Source organism: Mandrillus leucophaeus, unplaced genomic scaffold (genome assembly GCF_000951045.1).
Source record: "Mandrillus leucophaeus isolate KB7577 unplaced genomic scaffold, Mleu.le_1.0 Scaffold327, whole genome shotgun sequence".
In the NCBI taxonomy this organism is placed as follows: domain Eukaryota; kingdom Metazoa; phylum Chordata; class Mammalia; order Primates; family Cercopithecidae; genus Mandrillus; species Mandrillus leucophaeus.
In genome coordinates this window covers 2,469,429-2,479,108 of record NW_012103443.1, presented here as the reverse complement: position 1 = coordinate 2,479,108, position 9,680 = coordinate 2,469,429, and the positions used below count along the sequence as shown (strand labels likewise).

General features: G+C 39.8%; 1 pseudogene across 1 annotated transcript in view; it reads left to right on the top strand.

The window, feature by feature from the left end:
* The window catches only part of LOC105545406, an 18,332-nt pseudogene extending 14,543 nt beyond the window's left edge, over nt 1-3,789 (top strand). Inside the window, exons 2-4 of the transcript XR_001006913.1 lie at nt 2,182-2,444; nt 2,564-2,675; nt 2,741-3,789. The product of XR_001006913.1 is annotated as a keratin, type II cytoskeletal 8-like (transcript). The remainder of the gene's footprint in view (nt 1-2,181; nt 2,445-2,563; nt 2,676-2,740) is intronic.
* The last annotated feature ends 5,891 nt before the right edge of the window (nt 3,790-9,680 follow it).

Sequence of the window (9,680 nt, the reverse complement as noted above, 5' to 3'; positions counted from 1 at the left end):
TGGTGATTCAATAACTTGATAAGTATCAGGAGTATTAAAGGAGGGCCAGAGGTATCACTGGCAAAAGAGCAGTAGTCACTTATATTAGTCAAAAGTGAGAAACTTAGTCATTTTTGTAGTTGCAAAGTGTCTTTTCTGTTTTGCTCTAACCATTGACATGAAGTATCTTTATATAGACATTTTCTATTCTGTTAGCATTGTTTTATTTGAGTTAGGAATATCATGATCTGGCTAGCAGCTGCTAGTTAGGCAGTTTTTAATTTTATCACATGATTAAAATTTTAACCCCTTGAGGGGTAAATTAATCAGCAAATTAGCTGAAGAGAGAATTAGCAAAATTGAAGTTAGATCTGAGGAAATTAGAATGTAGCACAAAGACTTACAGAGATGGAAAATTAAGAGCAGATGAGAGACTCAGAGGATAGAGCAACAAGGTCCAACATGCATATAATAGGCATTCAGGAATAAGAGAACAAAGAGAAAGAAAGGAGCGGCAATATTTAAAGTGATAACATCTGAGAACTTTCCAGAATTGATAGAAGATGTGAATGTTCATGTTCAAGAGGTACAATGAGAATGCAATAGAACAAATACAAATAAAACTGCATTGACAATATTTAAGCATATACTGGTAAAATCTGTACATCAAACCCCCACAACGCACAATTTACCTATTTAGCAAACCTGCACATGTACCCCTGAAACCAAAATAAAAGTTAAAAATATTTGCTGGCTGGGCATGGTGGCTCATTCCTGTAATTCCAGAATTCTGGGAGGCCAAGGTGGGCAGATCACTTGAGGTCAGGAGTTCCAGACAAGCCTGGCCAGCCTTGTCTCTGCTAAAAATTCGAAAATTAGCTGGGTGTGGTGGCAGGTGCCTGTAATCTCAGCTACTCAGGAGGCTGAGGCAGGCGAATTGCTTGAACCCAGGAGGTGGAGATTTCAGTGAGCCAAGATTGCACCACTGATCTCCAGACTCAATGACAGAGAGAGATCCCATCTCAAAAAACAACAAAAAAAGAAAGTTTATAGAAATTACTAAAATTTATCAGGAAGCACAAACTGTAAATAAACCTATTAAAACCTACCTATTAAAACACAGAAATGATTAAACTGGAAAAAAAATATTCAGTCATGTGTTTTACAAGACTTAAAAGACACTAAAACCAAAACCTTGGAAAATTTGAAAGTAAAAGAATGAAAAATATATATTATGCAAATACCTACCAAAAAAACCCTAGAGAAGCCCTAATAAAATAAGTTCCTCAAAGAAATTTAAAAAAAAAAAAAAAACCACTGTGACATAAGAAAGGGTAGACATTTAATAATTCAAAAAATAACCAGGGAAAATATAACAATTCTAAGTTTTTAAACACCTGTTAATATAGCCTCAAATATATAATATATAAAAATATATAAAATTAACAGTATTATACGAATAAGTTGACAAATCCACAATTATTGTAGGTGATCATAGCAGTTTTCCGTTGAAAAATCAAAGAAAAATTTAAAAGCATGTGGATGATTTGCACACTATTAACAGCTTGATCTAATATACATATATAGAATTGCACCCAACACTTATAGATAAAGCATTTTATTCAGGCACACAATATACCAAAACTGACAATGAACTTGGGCCACAAAGGAGGTCCCAGCGGAGAATCCCTCATATGTATTAGGCATGTACCCTGTGCCAAACTAAATGCTTTAGCGCTTTATATATATAATATGGAACAATACAACATTATATATAAAATTTAATCCTCACAACAACCGTACTTGGGTGGGCACTATTGTTATCCCCATTTTAAAGACGAGAAAACTCAAGCTAGAAGAAATTAAGAAAATTGCTGACGTTTATCAACCGATAAATTGGAAGATGGGGTTCAACTAGCACAATCTACAGATGTGCACCTTTTAGAAAAAAATTTTAAAGATACACACAAGCACATAGTCTCAACACCCTGAATTAACAAGTTTAACCATTTAGTTGTATTTCCTAGAATCTTTTCCTTCTTTCTAAAAGATATACCACACTTGACCAAGAAGCAGCTTTTCTGCTCCTTCTGGGATCGCTGTCTGGTTTGGCCCACCTGCCTCCACTCCTGCCTCCACCATGTCCATCAGGGTGACCCAGAAGTCCTACAAGATGCCCACCTCTGACCCTCGGGCCTTCAGCAGCCGGTCCTACACGAGTGGGCCCGGTGCCCCGCATCAGCTCCTTGAGTTTCTCCGGAGTGGACAGTAGCAGCTTTCGTGATGGCCGGGGCAGCAGCTATGGTGGGGCCAGCGTCATGAGAGGCATCACCACAGTCGCAGTCAACCAGAGCCTGCTGAGCCCCCTTGTCCTGGAGGTGGACCCCAACATCCAGGTGGTGAGCACCCAGGAGAAGGAGCAGATCAAGACCCTCAATAACAGGTTTGCCTCTTTCATAGACAAGGTACGGTTCCTGGAGTAGCAGAACAAGATGTTGGAGACCAAGTGGAGCCTCCTGCTGCAGCAGAAGACCGCTGGGAGCAACATGCCCAACATGTTCGAGGGCTACTTCAACAACCTTAGGTGCAGCTGGAGACTCTAGGCCAGGAGAAGCTGAAGTTGGAGGGGGAGCTTGGCAACATGCAAGGGCTGGTGGAGGACTTTAAGAACAAATATGAAGATGAGATCAATAAGCGTACAGAGATGGAAAGTGAATTTGTCCTCATCAGGAAGGATGTGGATGAAGCTAACATGAACAAGATAGATCTGGAGTCTCACCGACTGATGAGATCAACTTCCTAGGGCAGCTGTATGAAGAGGAGATCCAGGAGCTGCAGTCCCAGATCTCGGACACATCTGTAGTGCTGTCCATGGACAACAGCCGCTCCCTGGACATGGACAGCATCATCGCTGAGGTCAAGGCACAGTACGAGGAGCTCGCCAACTGCAGCGGAGCTGAGGCTGAGAGCATGTATCAGATCAAATATGAGGAGCTGCAATGTTGGCTGGGAAGCAGGGGGATGACCTGCAGCGCACAGAGACTGAGATCTCTGAGATGAACCTGAACATCAGCGGGCTCCAGGCTGAGATTGAGGGCATCAAAGGCCAGAGGGCTTCCCTGGAGGATGCCATGGCAGATGCTGAGCAGCGTGGAGAGCTGGCCATCAAGGATGCCAACGCCAAGCTGTCCGAGCTGGAGGCCGCCCTGCAGCGAGCCAAGCAAGATACGGCATGGCAGCTGCGTGAGTACCAGGAGCTGATGAACGTCAAGCTGGCCCTGGACATCGAGATCGCCACCTGCAGAAAGCTGCTGGAGGGCGAGGAGAGCCGGCTAGAGTCTGGGATGCAGAACATGTATATTCATAGGAAGACCACCAGCAGCTTTGCAGGTGGTCTGAGCTCGGCCTATGGGGGCTTCACAATCCCCGGCCTCAGCTACTGCCTGGGCTCCAGCTTTGGCCCTGGCGCGGGCTCTAGCTCCTTCAGCCGTGGTTGTGAAGAAGATCGAGACCCGCGATGGGAAGCTGGTGTCCGAGTCCTCTGACGTTCTGTCTAAGTGACAGCTGCGGCAGCCCCTCTCAGCCTACCCTTTCTGCGCTGCCCCAGAGCCTGGGAGGGAGGCCACTGTGCAGGGGAGCACAGGGAACAGGAGACCCACCTGAGGCTCAGCCCTAGCCCTCAGCCCACCCGCGGGGGAGTTTACTGCCTGGGGACCCCGCTTGCCCATGCCTCCAGCTACAAAATAATTCAATTGCTTATTTTTATTTTTATTTTTTGGTCCAAAATAAAACCTCAGCTAGTTCTGCCAATTGTTAAAAAAAAAAAAAAAAAAAAAAAGATGTAGCACACTTACAGTCAAGTCCCCTTTGACAACCTCTCCCAGTTTGACTCCCAATGCCTTTTCTCCATGGTGGGTATATATCCTTCAAGTTTACATTTTATATATTTGTAATAACCATTGCCACCATTAGAATTATACAATATTGCTTTGATGAGAATGGACATGTAAATGTGTACATATGTATGGTATAAATTTTAATAGTTCTATGGAGAACATAGGGTGGGGCATTTTGAGTAGGAAAAAAATAGCTTATGATATAAACCAAAAACAGTGAGAAATTTAGTGAGGCTAGAACATAAGCTGTATGAGAGCAAGTGTCTAGAGACATAAATTGGGACCAGATTTAAAGCATTTTTTTTTAATACCACAGTAACAAGATTGGACTTTATCCTGTAGGAATAAGAACAGTTATTTTTTCTTTCTAAGGAAGAAAGTGGTGTATTCAGATACTTTTAAGTAAAATAGAAACATCATAATGTCTTATCTCAAATAATGTTCCTGTATAACATAATACAATTATTATCCATAATACAATTAATAGTAATTTCCTTAATATAATAAAATATCCTTTTGATATCAAAATTTCCTCAATTATCTCCAGTATGTCTTCTGAAACTGGTTTATTCAAATCATGTTCTAATCAAATACCACACATTGCATTGCAATTGGTTCATCTCTTCAATCCCTTTTGTTTTAATAAAGCCCCCCATCACTCTTTTCATATCATTAAAATGCTGAAGACACTTACAGAACATCTCACTTCTAGATTTTCCCCAATTTTTCCTTTTGATATTGTTTTAACTTTTTCCTCTGCCCTTTGTATTTCCTACAAAACAGAATTTAGGCTTAAAGCTTGTTTTGATTCAGGTTAAATATTTTTAGCAAGAATACTTGATAGGTGATGGTGTGTTCTCCACATTGTAATACATCAGGAGGTACATGATATCTGGTTGTTGACTAAAAATGGATGCTAAGATTAATCACTGAGTTAAGCATTGCAGGTCTCACCATTGCACTGTTGTAGTTTATGTTCTTCTCCCAGCAAGTAATCTTTGGGGTGATGACTTGGCATTGGATACATTGTCATCCTGTCTCTCCTTATCACTTCACCAATGGCTCTGGCATACATTGGTGATCCTAGTTTCAATCACTAATTTCTTTTTTTTTTTTTTTTTGAAACAGAGTTTTGTTCTTGTTGTCCAAGCTGAAGTGCAATGGCTCAATCTCGGCTCACTGCAACCTCTGCCTCCCAAATTCAAGCAATTCTCCTGCCTCAGCCTCCCGAGTAGTCGGAATTACAGGCATACACTACCACACCCAGCTAATTTTGTATTTTTAGTAGAAACGGGGTTTCTCCGTGTTGGGCAGGCTGGTCTTGAACTCCTGACCTCAGGTGATCTGCCTGCCTTGGTCTCCCAAAGTGTTGGGATTACAGGCTCACGCCTCAATCAGTAATTTCTTTAGGGGTTACAAAATGGTAATTTTCTAGTTTTGTTACTTCTTCTAGATGTATTTGCTGTCATTCCTTTGTAAAGTAGAGCCTTTTCTTATTAGCTGAGATTATTTAGTTGCCCTGATATATAAATCTTACTAAAAAAAACTTAGTTATAAATACTTAATTATAGGACATATACGACCGGGCTATTTTGCCTCTGCAAAGAACCACTATGAAACTTTCTGATCATAATGCAATTGAATGAGAAATCATTAATAAAAATACCTGAAATAATATTTATGTTTAGATATTTAAAATAGGTTCTAAATAAATTGTGGGTCAAAAGCAAATTGAACATGAAAATTGACCGATATTTATAAAAATAATAACCTTAAACAAAGTAACAAAATACCAGACAAACAAGGAGATTCAGAAAAAAAAATAAAGGGAAAACAACTATAAGCAATTTTACACCAAGAAATTAAAAAATTTAGACACAATGTACAACTTTTTAAGAAAAAATAATTTACCAAGAACAAGTAAAACACTTGAATATAACTACTGAATTAATTTAATCAGAAGTTTAAAATGTTCCTCCACTAAAAACACTGTCCACTGAGGTCAGAAAGATTTATGACAGAGTGCTACTGAACAACTAAAGAACAAATAATACTTGCCTTGTGCAAACTGTTCCAGAGAATAGAAAACAAGGCAATAACCCACAGCTATTTTATGAAAATAATATAAATGTAATACTAAAAACAGACAAGAGCAGTGTGAAAAATATTAAAGGCTATTAAACTGCTAACTGTTCACCAGAATTGTTCTCTCTTTTTTGGGGCATGTGATGAAACAATATTTCTTAATCTTCTTTATAGTCAGATGTGGGCATGTGACAATGTTATATTGTAATAAGTGGAAGTGATGTATCCCACTGACAAAATATAGAGCATAAAAAATTCCAGCCACAGTCCTCCAGGCTCTTCCCCTTTGTGACTGACTGTAATGGTGACCCCTCAAGGCCACCACAGAAGACACAAATTCAAGATGGCAGAGCCCCAGACTGTGTCCCTGAGAAACCACATGTAGCAGATATTTACATTTCATATAACTGACAAAGGATTAGGATCCAGAGTATAAAAACAACTCTTATAAGTGATAAAAAAAAAAAAAAAAAAGAAGAAAACCTTGAGAAGACAAAGGATATTGATCAGGTAATTCAGTAAAAGTAAAAAAAAAAAAAAAAAAAAACCAAACAGATGGCCAATAAAGAAATGCCAAAGTGCTCAATCTCACTAGTAACTACTGAACTCTAATGCAATACTGCACTGAGATATCCTTACTAGATTTTGTTTAGCAACAAAATTTATATGTGACGATAACAAGTGTTGGTGAGACTAGGAAGCAACAAGAATTCTTTTCTTTGTTTTTTGTTTTTGTTTTTGTTTTTTTTGAGACGGAGTCAGGCTCTGACACCCAGGCTGGAGTGCAGTGGCGCGATCTCGGCTCAGTGCAACCTCTGCCTTCCAGGTTCAAGCAATTCCTTGCCTCGGCCTCCAGAGTAGCTGGGATTACAGGCGCCTGCCACCGTGCCTGGCTAATTTTTGTATTTTTAGTAAAGACGGGGTTTCACCATCTTGGCCAGGCTGGTCTTGAACTCCTGACCTCATGATCCACCCGCCTTAGTCTCCCAAAGTGCTGTGATTACAGGCATGAGCCTCCGCGCACGGTCAAGAACTCTTTTCTTTCATTCACTGATGACAGAAGCATAAATTGGAGAATAATTTAGTAAAATCTAATAAAGTTAAAAATAAATTATTTCTTATATTCCAGCAAGTCCATTCTTTGGTATACATTCTAGAAAACAATCACACATGTGCACAAGAAACATTGACAAGAATCTTTGCAGAATTTTATCTTTGCATAAAGAGCAAAGCGTAGAAACAAAAAAACACCAGCAAGAGAATGGCTAAATACAGATATACTATATAGCAAGAAAACTAAATTCTCTTAAGTAATATGTATGAACCTGGATAATTCTCAAAAACATTATGTTAAAGATAACACAGAACAAGTAGCAGAAGCATAGTACAGAAGATATGCCTTACACAACGTTCAAAAGCAGGCAAACCAATCATTGTGAGTACTTATATATGTAATCATGTACAGACATACATAATGATAAACACCAAATTCAGGATAGTGGTTGCCTTTAGAAAGGGAAAAAAGTTGTATGGCCGTATCACCCTGAATGTGTGATCTTGTTTGAGAGCAGAAGGTAATCAGGGTTGGAACTGGTTAGTACTTGTATTGCAGGAATGAAGAAAGATGAAAACAGGGAACTTCAACTGAGTCTGTAAGGTTTTTTTTTTTTTTCCTTTTTTTTTTTGAGGTGGAATCTCCTTCTGTTGCCCAGGGTGGAGTGCAATGGCACAATCTCAGCTCACTACAACCTCTGTCTCCCGGGTTCAAGAGATTCTCCTGCCTCAGCCTCCTGAGGAGCTGGGATTACAGGCACGCACCACCGTGCCCAGCTAATTTTGTATATTTTTAGTAGAGACGGAGTTTCACCATGTTGGCCAAGCTGGTCTCGAACCCCTGACCTCATAATCTGCTTGCCTCAGCCTCCCAAAGTGCTGGGATTACAGGCGTGAGCCACCGTGCCTGGCCAAAGTTTTATTTTAAAAAATAAGTGTATGAAGGACCTCATATAAATATAACAAAATGTTAGGATTTGACAAGGCTAGATCATATATTTTAAGGTGTTCAATAATTTTTTGTATGTTTAAAATGCAGTTGATCCCATTATTTATGGATGCAACATTCATTAATTTGCTTACCTGCTAAAATTTATTTGTAACTCCCAAGTCAATACCCATTGCACTTTTGCAACATTTGCAGATATGAACAGAGTGGTGAAAAAATTGTCACCCAATATGTACATTCTTACCTGAATCAGAACGAGATGATACTCTGCCTTCTTACTTTAGCTCTCATACTGTGAAAAATGTCCTTTTCACAGTCTGTTTAGCACTACATTGCTATCGTTTGGATGTTTGTTCTGATGCAGGGCAGGTGAGTGCCCAAATTGGAGGTTATCATGGGAAGGTTCCTGGCTTCACTCAGGAAATAATTGATTGGTGTTAGACAGCAACTTATATTGGAGCGGCAGTGTACAGCAGCAGCAGAGAAACTGCTACTTGCAGAGAAGGGGTACCCCATAATAGTGTGCCCAGAGTAGCAGCTCAGAGGCAGTTCTGTAGCCATGTTTATACCCACCTTTAATTATATGCAAATTAAGAGGAGGATTTTGCAGAAATTTCTAGAAAATGGGTGGTAACATCTGGGTTGGTTTGTTGCCATGGAAAAGGGTGGTAATTTCCAAGTGTTGCCATGGCAATGTAAACTGACATGATACTGGTGAGTATGTCTTGTGGAGGGTGCTTTCACCTCCTCCCTGTTTCAGCTAGTTTTCAGTCAGGTCTGCAGCCTGAGTCCTGCCTCTGGAGTCAAGTCCTGCCTCCTACCTCAGTTCCCTCAAACCTCATGTTGAAATTTGATCTCCAATATTGGAGATGGGGCATCATGGGAGGTGTTTGGGCCATGGGGATTCCTTATGAATGGCTTGGTTCCATCCATGAGAGCTGATAGTTAATGAGCCTGGCACGTCTCTCCCTTCTCTCTTGCTTCCTCTCTCACAATGTGATCTCTGCACATGTTGGTCCCTTGTCACCTTCTACCATGAGGAGAAGCAGCCAGTGGCTCACACCAGAAGCAGATGCTGGTGCCTTGCTTCTTGTACAACCTGCAGAACCATGAGCCAAATAAACCTCTTTTCTTTATAAATTACTCAGCCTCAGGTATTCCTTTGTAACCACACTAAATGGACTAAAACACATGCATTTCACAATTTTGTGTTTTTGTTGGTAATTTCACTCTTTAGATAGCTCCCAAGCATAGTGCTGAAGTGATAGCTAGTGATTCTAAGTACAAAAAAGGCTGTGATATGCCTTAGGGAGAAAATATGTTTGTTAGGTAAGTTACATTCAGGCATGAATTACAGTTTTGTTGGCCGTGAGTTCAACGTTAATGAATCAACAAGACGTTAAGGAGGTGTGTTTAGATAGAAACACACATAAAACAAGTTTATGTATTGATTAGTTGATGAAAATATGGTGACCAAAGGTATATTGGAGCCTAACCCTATATTTCGTCTAGGAGCAATGACTCAGTATTTACTAATTCTGTGTTTGCAGCAACAGTATAGAACATAACTACCATGAATAACAAGGATCAACTGCATTTAATTTAAAATAATATATACTTCCAAGAAAGGGGCAGCCTTTCAAATTTTTTCTCCCTGAAAAATTTGAAAATATATAGGAAACAAAGTATTCTAAGAAGGTGGCAGAGTAGGAAGCACC